Raw genomic sequence first — 10,270 nt, 5'->3', positions numbered from 1 at the left:
TAAGAGCTACGATTGCTAGTCGGGTTTTGGAGTCAGACGCAATAATAGTTTTAGACTTATCCAAGTGGGAGACCGTTGGATTAGTGTCTAAGTCCATAACTATAATGGGTATGTACTTGACACGATTTGGCATGGTCCATCTGGGTTGCATGACATCGGAACAATTGGATAAACAAAATGAGAAAAATGATACTTATGATTTATATTAATATATTATAAGTTCTAATATATTAATATGGAATCATATTATTTAACTAGTATTGATCAAGAATTAATTAATTTGGTAATCAAAAGGGAACTAATTAAATGTAGACTCTTATATATATATATATATATATATATATATATATATATATATATATATATATATATATATATATATATATATATATATAGGATGGGCCAAATTCATTTAGGTTGGGCTAAGCTTTCATGGATAGTCCATGAAGTGTTTAACACATGGATCCTATGGAAATGAAAGGTCATGGGTATTAGGGTTTACATGAACGTAACCCTAATCCTCCACACTATATAAAGAGGTCTTTAGTTCATGAAATGGGCACTAGTGTGTGACAACCCAAAGTTTATTCCGTTACATTACCCCGTTTCCGTTAACGGAATATTCTATTTTATAAAAGTTCCGTTAATTTGAGGTCGTTAAATAAATAAATGTTATATTTATTTATATTTTATGTTGTTATCGTCGTCATAAAATAAATAAAAACACGTAATTTACATTTCCATTTAATTGGAAAAAGTTAATTTTTATTACGACCATTTAACCGGGTAAAAAGTTTAAACCTCGTTAAACACTAGTATCGGGTAGTCGTATACCGGATGCAACACTTAGGGCATATATATAGGGAGTTGGACACTCCATTGAAGCTTTTTACCACCCTAAACCCATTTCCTCTCTCTACTCTCTCTCATCAAGCTCGATTTCGTCTCAAATCCGCAAGTTTCCGCCTCCAAAACGTAAGATCTTCTACCCTAACTTGTTCTAGACATTATTTAGTGTTGTTTTAACCCAAAAATCGTCCAAGAAAGCTGTGAGAGAGGAGTTTATGGCCTAAGACCCTCCTTAGGCCATAAACCCCATAAATGAGGCCAAATGTCCCAAATTTCCTTCCTTTAAGCTTGGAAACTAATTTAGGATTAAGCCTAGAAGTGTTTGAACCTCAAATCAACAAGTTTAAGGGCTTGAAAGAGGGTTTACGGCCCAAGAGCATTCTTAGGCCATAAACTCCTGAAAATATGCAAATCAAGCCTCAAAATCACTTCCAAATCATATTTAGACTTAAGATATGGCTTAGGGGCTTGCTATTTCGAGTTTGGAACAATTAAACACAAACATTTGAGGGGTGAAATAGAGTTCAAGACCCAAGCATGTGCTTAGGCCGTAAACTCCCCTAAACCATGCAAAATGGGAGTTTAAGCCCCCTAAAGAGCTTTATACCCTTACTAGAATTTGTTAGAATTAGACCAAAGGCGTAGAAATCAAGGAAAGGGATGTATGAGAGTTTACTACCATAAACCATAGGGTTTACGGCTGTAAACTCCCAAGGAGTGGCCTTTGGGCCGTAAACTCCAAGGGAGTAAACTCTTGGACCCTTAAACACCCCTATAGCATTGTACAATTTCTTTCTAGAACCACATGGGACTTGAAAGATATCAAAAACATTCCTCCCATGAGTTTACGGCCGTAAACTCATGGGGGATGTGGCCTCCCAACCGTGAACTCACATAAAGTGAGTTTTAGGAGAGTAAACTCCTTATCCGAGCCATACACACCCTTAAATGTTACCCGGGACACCCCTAGCACTTAATTAATTTGTTTTCCGCACTTTAGGATGCGTATACTTGTTAAATTAGTATTATATGTACTAATTGTATGTAAACATATGTTATCATATGTTAATAGGTCACTATGTGTGTTCAAGTCTTTACTTGACACCGAGCACCCAACCGACACCTTCGTTCGATCCACTTACAACAGGTGAGTTCATACCCCTGAATGAACCGTTCTAAATGTTTTTACATGTTTTTATGGGGGGAATACAAGTTAAACATGCCAGTTATCATATTAATCACATGTGATTGATAACCCGCATGCACAAGGATTTCTTACACTGTTAACTGTTTACCGAGTATGATACTGCAAATGGTTTTCCAAAATATCTTTACTTGTTCAAAGCTATTCTCAAATCGCTTTCCACGTTGTGTGTCTTACTTCAGATCCTGTTACAGCAGTATTTTAAACAAAGGATTTCTTTACTCAAAATTTTTTATCAAAGTTTCATTCCAAAACTTGTTTATGAAAGGTTTTCAAACATATTTCACAAAAGAATACCAAGTCATGATTTTCTTAAATATAAAGGTTTTCCAAAGTTTTCTTCCATGTTCTTATACTCCTACTTGTTAAATACTATTGCTTCGTTATACTTCTACGTAGTTAAATGCTACTACCTTGTTAACGCTTTTGCTTGTTAACGCTTCCATTTCACGATACGCTTTTGCTTGATAACGCTTCTACTTCACTTATACTTGTTAACGCTTATACTTCACGATACGCTTCTACTTCACGATATGTTTCTACTTTACGATACGCTTCTACTTCACGATATGTTTTTATTTCACGATACGCTTCCACTTAGTTAAAGGTATGCCTGTACTTGTATAGTTATATAAATAATGATTAAAGGACTTAGGAAGGCTAGTTCACCCTATTTCCTTTTCTTCGTTGAGATGTGGTCTGGTGGGATCGGATATCCATCCGAAGGTCGATTAATCATCAGTTATATAACATGAGTACATGTATAGACATACCGGTTTTCACATCGGTCGGTTCAGTTATGAGTCTCTATTGCTAGTCCAGCACTTTCATCAGAATTCACTATTTGGGATACATCTTCAGGACACGACCTTCTCTGTTGTCTAGTTGGTAACCAGACTCTCTTGTAGGGAGAGCGGACATTGTGTGTATAGATCTATACAGGATTGACACCCCCGCACCCTGACTTCTAGCTACAGTCCACGACCTACCAAGACAAGGGGTGACAAATGTCATTTTCACATCGACGCTTGCAGGGCGTCAACTACTCTAGTGTCGATTAGTATGGTTACGAGTATCTCCATGTTACCTTATAATTCATGGCCTTAAGGCAATGACGTTTAACACTGTATGTTGGAAATACACACTTGGAAATACATACCTCGAATATACACACCTAGAAAATACACACCTCGAGTATACACACCTAGAATTACACTGTTTATAGACCTTACTAGACGTATCATTAAATTGATACAGTCTGGGGTCTGTATCCATTGTTTTAGACCTTGCTAGTGGTATCTTTCATTTGATACTGTATGGGGTCTGTCTTCACTATTTTAGACCGTACTAGCTATATCTTTCATTTGATACTGTCTAGGGTCTGTATTCATTGTTTTAGACCGTACTAGCTGTATCTTTCATTTGATATTGTCTAGGGTCTGTATTCACTATTTTAGACCTTGCTAGTTGTGTCTTTCATTTGATACAGTCTGGGGTCTGTGTCTCCTTTTGATAGACTGAGCCAGGCGTGTCGTTCATTCGATACTCTCCTGGAGTCTATGATTCCTTTGCCTTAGTCAGCAGTGTTCACTGCTGAGGCATATGTTATTTTCCCTGATATTCTCCTACTTTCTTTAAAATCAAATTCCGTATTTTGATAATGATAGTATTAAAGGGAAAACTACTTTTTACAACATAACTCTGACAGGTCTTGGTAGAAGACTACTTTTATTTAACAAAATATTGGATTTTCTGGAAAGGACTCTAATGCACCCTTGATTCTAAACTACTACTACTTATATAAAGTTATTTGGATAAAACGACACTAAATACTTATGAACTCACCAACATTTGTAAAAATGCTGATACTCTCTTTCAAATAACTTGTATTCTCAGGTCAGCAATAGACAGGTACATCCCCAGAGCTTTTGATGAAGACTTTTTAGTACCAAGCTTCACTTATACTATTACTTGTATTACTTTGACGTTCTATGTATTGTAAACCATGTAAAAATATTACTATTAATGTAATGGTTGTTGTACTTTGATTACTATATTGCATATGTTGTGATACTTGACATGACGTCATCAACCCCAGAACGTTTCCGTCGTTCCGGTTTTGGGGTGTGACAGATTCATATTAGAGCATTGTTTATAGTGAGCTAAGTATATCAATTCATAAAAGATATACAATCTATAAATACTTAGGGATAAAACACTCTGACCAAGAATTATACTTTAAAATTTAACCATATTTTACCAAAGTATAAGAACATCCAAAATCTAAACACTCGAACACAAGTATCACAAGAAGAACAAGAATAAAAGTCTTCGGATGTTGAGCATTACCGTCAAACCTGGGCAGTTATGTAATCGTAAGCTGGAATAAATGTAACTTGATCAACTACATTTATTCGAGATGCGATGAACGTGTGCTTGGGAGTGATAGTGGTGTTTCAACGGGTCTGAAACTTACCAACTAGGAATGCTAGAGCCAAACATAAAGTTTAAAATACTATGGGAGTATTTTAGTATACTAAAAGACTCACACTAATCCCAGAATCATATTCAGAAGATAAGAAACAAACAAGAAATTTAAAATACCATATGGGTATTTTAGGATCCATGGACAACCTTGTGTGAAGAACTAAAAAGATCCTTATTGATATACCTACAATTACAGAGAGTTTACTCCCAAGGTTATATATAATAAGGATCCCATAGGCTCAGAATGTGTGGTTTCGCCCTACTTCCTTTTCCTCGTTGGGATGTGGATATAGAGTAGTATTACATATTCGAAGGCCTATCGGATCTAAGCTATATATGATTTGTATACCCTGTGTAATTGTAGCAGGACTCGATATGGATCACCTAGTGAAATGTTAATAATCTCTTAGGATTCTTTAGAAATTTCCATTCTCGCACGAACCCTGTAGAAAACCCTATCCACTTCAGTACTCGGCAGAAGAGTTGATTCAGACCCAGAAGAGGTTCATTGAGAATATTTCCAGTTCGAAAATAAATGAACTAGGTCGAGACTATTGAAATCACCAAGTGCCTATATCTTTTAGGGACATCAGTGAGAGATTCGCCTAAACTTCCAAGATTTCCAGTCATCCATCCTGGAGCGATGACACCCAGAGTCGGATTCGGAAGTAAGGCGGAGTAGAAATTCACTATGTCTTCACGAGAAAAGAACCCTAGGTAACTACTCGAAGGAAACCAACGCCGGTCCCAGTCAGGGATACGAGGGAGACAGAGGGAACCAGTACATGGAACCCGAGAAGTGTCTTTTCCTCGTGTTCGTCACGCTAATATACCCATAAAATAATACAATTTAGTGAGTTAGTGGTTACACTACTCACGCTATGTGTTAGGTAAATTGCCTTGTCCCGTCACCAGTAACACGTTTAGAGCGGATCCTAACACCTCTATTTTAGAGCGTTTAGCCATAAGTCTTCATGAGCCTTTCTTTCCGCGGCTTTCGTTCCGAACTGTCCTCAGATCTCTCCAAGCCGGAGAGTGAACCTTTCCCAGTATAAAGGCAACTTAGTAGGAACGATTCCCATCTTATGGCTTTTCCGATACTCATACTCCTACCTTGAATACCAGGACTACATCATAGGGATGTAGGTTGACACTCAGACAGCCAATATCCGATGCACGGGAAAAATTTGTGCCTAATACAGTCAGGACAGATATGTCCAAGGTTAGCCATCGTCTCTCATTATCTTGTGTTCATTTCCATGTAGGAAAACCATGCCTCCAAAGAAGCGTAACCAGTCCGCAAGCAAGAAACCTACTCTCCTATTCGATGAAGCTACGTTCCAAGCTGCAGTCTCGGCAGCCGTAGCAGCTGTCATGGCTCACCTGAATGCTAACAACGCCAATGTTAGCAAGGGCCCTATCGGGAATTCCGATCCTAGCAATGGACAGCAGCAACCAACACCTGCATACCCAGCCACCCAAGAACCTCAACCAAATCCACTGAAGAGAAAACTCAAGATCGAGGAGGGAAGTACCTCGGCTCAAGGGCCTTCCGAAGGGCAACGAGCTGAGACAGTCAATATCCCTGCCAACCCTTCCATCCCTACACCTAGGAGACCATACCTAGGAAACCTTCCCCACTGCAGCAAGTGTAGCTACCCTCATCATGGTGTATGCCGGGAGCTCTTTTGTGCTAGGTGCCACATGATGGGGCATACTGCTCGCATCTGCAGAACCCCGGTTGAGTTTATTACATCAACCACCAATGTCGCGTCCAATCTAGTTTGCCGTCTATGTGGTGACATTGGACACTTCAAGAAGGATTGCCCAACCGAAGGAAAAGACAAGGACATAGGAGGAGTCTGACTATAATGCTTAGGGAAAAGCATCAAGGAAACCGGTAGATTTTGGTACGTCTCTTGATCTCAGATAACTAACCGAGAACATTAAAAGCCTAACTCTAAATGTAATTATTTCCCCGTTAAGGCGAAAGTCGCAGCACTGTTATAAAATTTAAAATTTCATCAGGTAAAACTATAATGGCTAAAAATATACGTTACGGCCATGTATAATTGAGATGGATAGACCTAGAGTGAGTGAAGGCCGCCTCATTTCCTGTTCCTCGTTTGGTTGTGGATTTAAGGCGGAGTTGCTCAGTTAACAGTCGTCCCCACCTTAATTATACATGACTAGTATATGTGAGGCAATTATAGAAATGCCTCGTAAGAATCCATTCATAAAAAGGTACTTTACTCAGAAATACTTAGGACTCTCTATAGTTCCGCGTCAACTCTATCGGTTCCAAGTATCTGCGGCAGTGATACACAAGACGACACCTGAGACGCCTAGAACTTGTGTGCCTGTTCGGCGCATGACCCTATCAATCCTCATTCTATGTCATGTCGATGTATGCCAACTTCGACACCTCTATTGATCATGGTTTGACTTCGTGCAACCATGTGTAAATCCTTAGTGCTGTGTAAAAAGAACTCTCTCCATAGCCATTCGGCAAATTAAGGTTCTTCCGAACCTAGACAAAATAAAAATAATAAAGCCTAATGCGATCAGTCAGTCGTCCCTCTTATCTCAAAACCTTCCGAAGTACCCAGGAGAGGGGTATCGCGCGCTGTTAACCAACCCTTCTTAGACAGATAGAAACTGAAGCGAAAGACACTACAGAGATTCCAGAAGACGATAACCACCCGAAGCATACTCAGTAGAAACCCAGAAAGACCCTTCGCACCTCGCAATCAGGTTCGTGAACCCAGAGGATAGAACTCATGGGACTGACCACTATAATTGGGTATATGCATAAAGGTGGTATTTAAGTGAGATCAAAAAGATTTAAGATGTGTGCTTCCTCCCTACTCCCTGTTCCTCGTTGGGTTGTGGGTCTGGGGTGGAGCCGCACAACTGAACATCCTGCCGACCTCAATTATGTACAGCTCGCATACACCAAGTATTAGTGGTTAAGCCGAGTATGAGTTCTACCACGAACCACATAGTAAAATCATTCATCCTATTCCATAGAATAGGAGCTAGAGTCAAGAGAACCACTGCGGGTTGAGCTACTATAATGACCACAAATCCGAAATTTGTTGTCATCCCGGTTAAGCCAACATAGCAGCTAACACCCTCAGTTAGTAAAGAGATTTGAGTCGTAAGAGTCAAGAACATTGACTACGACCATCCATTCACACATAATCCCCCAAAATAAACATCTTGGCGGATATCCCAAAAATCCGAAAGCTGCGATGATGTTAAATTCTGAGAAGAGTGGAAGAGGAGACTAAAGTTCCGAGTGACGGAACCCTATACTCACTAGATTTGACCTAGACCGAGAAAACTCAGAACCTTCGGAAGAGTAGTTACTGAAGATGCTCACACTACTCAGGCACTTCGTCCACCCTGTTACCGACGAGTATCGCCTAGAACCCTCCGCCCTCTCGCATGGAGGAAGTCACCGTCGCCCTGTAGACGATAGACTGCATTCTCTGAAGCGAACACTAGAATACCGAGAACCACAGGATAACCTCCGCAGCCAAGAATACTATCTCGCGCAGAAATAGTAGAACCACCTCCTGAGATAGTCCAACACTCGTCTGGTGAAATCCTATCTCCCCGACCCTGAGGGTTTCCGTTAGGAATATCTCAAGATTCGTTAGTGCAGGACCATTTTGCACAAGATTGAGATAGCCACTCTGCAGCAAACAAGTACCCGTAGACACGCAATCCATCCGATGATCTAGAAAGTCTCTAAAAGCCAATTGACAGGAAATGCAAAACCAAGGACAACCCGAGCTTCCTAAGAACCAACCTGAAGGACTACACTTCCGGTATGAGAGAGAACGTTAGGAACTTCGGAATGGCGATCACACCAGTGGTGATCTTGCCATAGAAGTACACTATGTTCTAAGTACTGAAAAGCTCTACCCTTCCGAGAGCTTTGGACCAACCGAGATCCTTTATGGAGATTGGTCCAACCCTCATCAGACTACTACTACTTCGGATATTCCACAAGCTTCACCCCAGATCGACCCACTACTTAGACTTGCAAGTGCTTGCCCGACATCACACTTTGTATCCCACTCATCTTGATAGAAACCATTGAGAACCCTAACTTCGTAGACATACCTGTAGGAAATCGCTACCTGCACGAGACGGAATCCGCATCCCATAGGTGAAGGTTTGTTGGAATGACAAACACAGGCCATAGTTCACTTGGGAGTGCGAGGACAAACCGAATAGAAAGTACCCTCATGCCTCTACTCGGTCATTCATACCTACTTCCTAGCCTAAACCTGAATTTCGGGACGAAATTCCCTCTAACGGGAGGATGATGTGACAACCCAAAGTTTATTCCGTTATATTACCCATTTCCGTTAACGGAATATTCTATTTTATAAAAGTTCCGTTAATTTGAGGTCGTTAAATAAATAAATGTTTTATTTATTTATATTTTATGTTGTTATCTTCGTGATAAAATAAATAAAAACATGTAATTTACATTTCCATTTAATTGGAAAAAGTTAATTTTTATTACGACCATTTAACCGGGTAAAAAGTTTAAACCTCGTTAAACACTAGTATCGGGTAGTCGTATACCGGGTGCAACACTTAGGGCATATATATAGGGAGTTGGACACTCCATTGAAGCTTTTTACCACCCTAAACCCATTTCCTCTCTCTACTCTCTCTTATCAAGCTCGATTTCGTCTCAAATCCGCGAGTTTCCGCCTCCAAAACGTAAGATCTTCTACCCTAACTTGTTCTAGACATTATTTAGTGTTGTTTTAACCCAAAAATCGTCCAAGAAAGTTGTGAGAGAGGAGTTTATGGCCTAAGACCCTCCTTAGGCCATAAACCCCATAAATGAGGCCAAATGTCCCAAATTTCCTTCCTTTAAGCTTGGAAACTAATTTAGGATTAAGCCTAGAAGTGTTTGAACCTCAAATCAACAAGTTTAAGGGCTTGAAAGAGGGTTTACGGCCCAAGAGCATTCTTAGGCCGTAAACTCCTGAAAATATGCAAATCAAGCCTCAAAATCACTTCCAAATCACATTTAGACTTAAGATATGGCTTAGGGGCTTGCTATTTCGAGTTTGGAACAATTAAACACAAACATTTGAGGGGTGAAATAGAGTTCAAGACCCAAGCGTGTGCTTAGGCCATAAACTCCCCTAAATTAAGCAAAATGGGAGTTTAAGCCCCCTAAAGAGCCCTATACCCTTACTAGAATTTGTTAGAATTAAACCAAAGGCGTAGAAATCAAGGATTGGAGTGTATGAGAGTTTACTACCATAAACCATAGGTTTATGGCCGTAAACTCCCAAGGAGTTGCCTTTGGGCCGTAAACTCCAAGGGAGTAAACTCTTGGACCGTTAAACACCCCTATAGCCTTGTACAATTTCTTAAAACCAGTTCTAGAACCACATGGGACTTGAAAGATATCAAAAACACTCCTCCCATGAGTTTATGGCTGTAAACTCATGGGGGATGTGGCCTCCCAACCGTGAACTCACATAAATTGAGTTTTAGGAGAGTAAACTCCTTATCCGAGCCATACACACCCTTAAATGTTACCCGGGACACCCCTAGCACTTAATTTATGTGTTTTCCACACTTTAGGATGCGTATACTTGTTAAATTAGTATTATATATACTAATTGTATGTAAATATATGTTATCATATGTTAATAGGTCACTAAGTGTGTTCAAGTCTTTACTTGA

Source organism: Lactuca sativa, chromosome 3 (genome assembly GCF_002870075.4).
Source record: "Lactuca sativa cultivar Salinas chromosome 3, Lsat_Salinas_v11, whole genome shotgun sequence".
NCBI classification, from domain to species: Eukaryota; Viridiplantae; Streptophyta; class Magnoliopsida; order Asterales; family Asteraceae; genus Lactuca; species Lactuca sativa.
Note: the sequence above shows the minus strand (reverse complement) of the source record.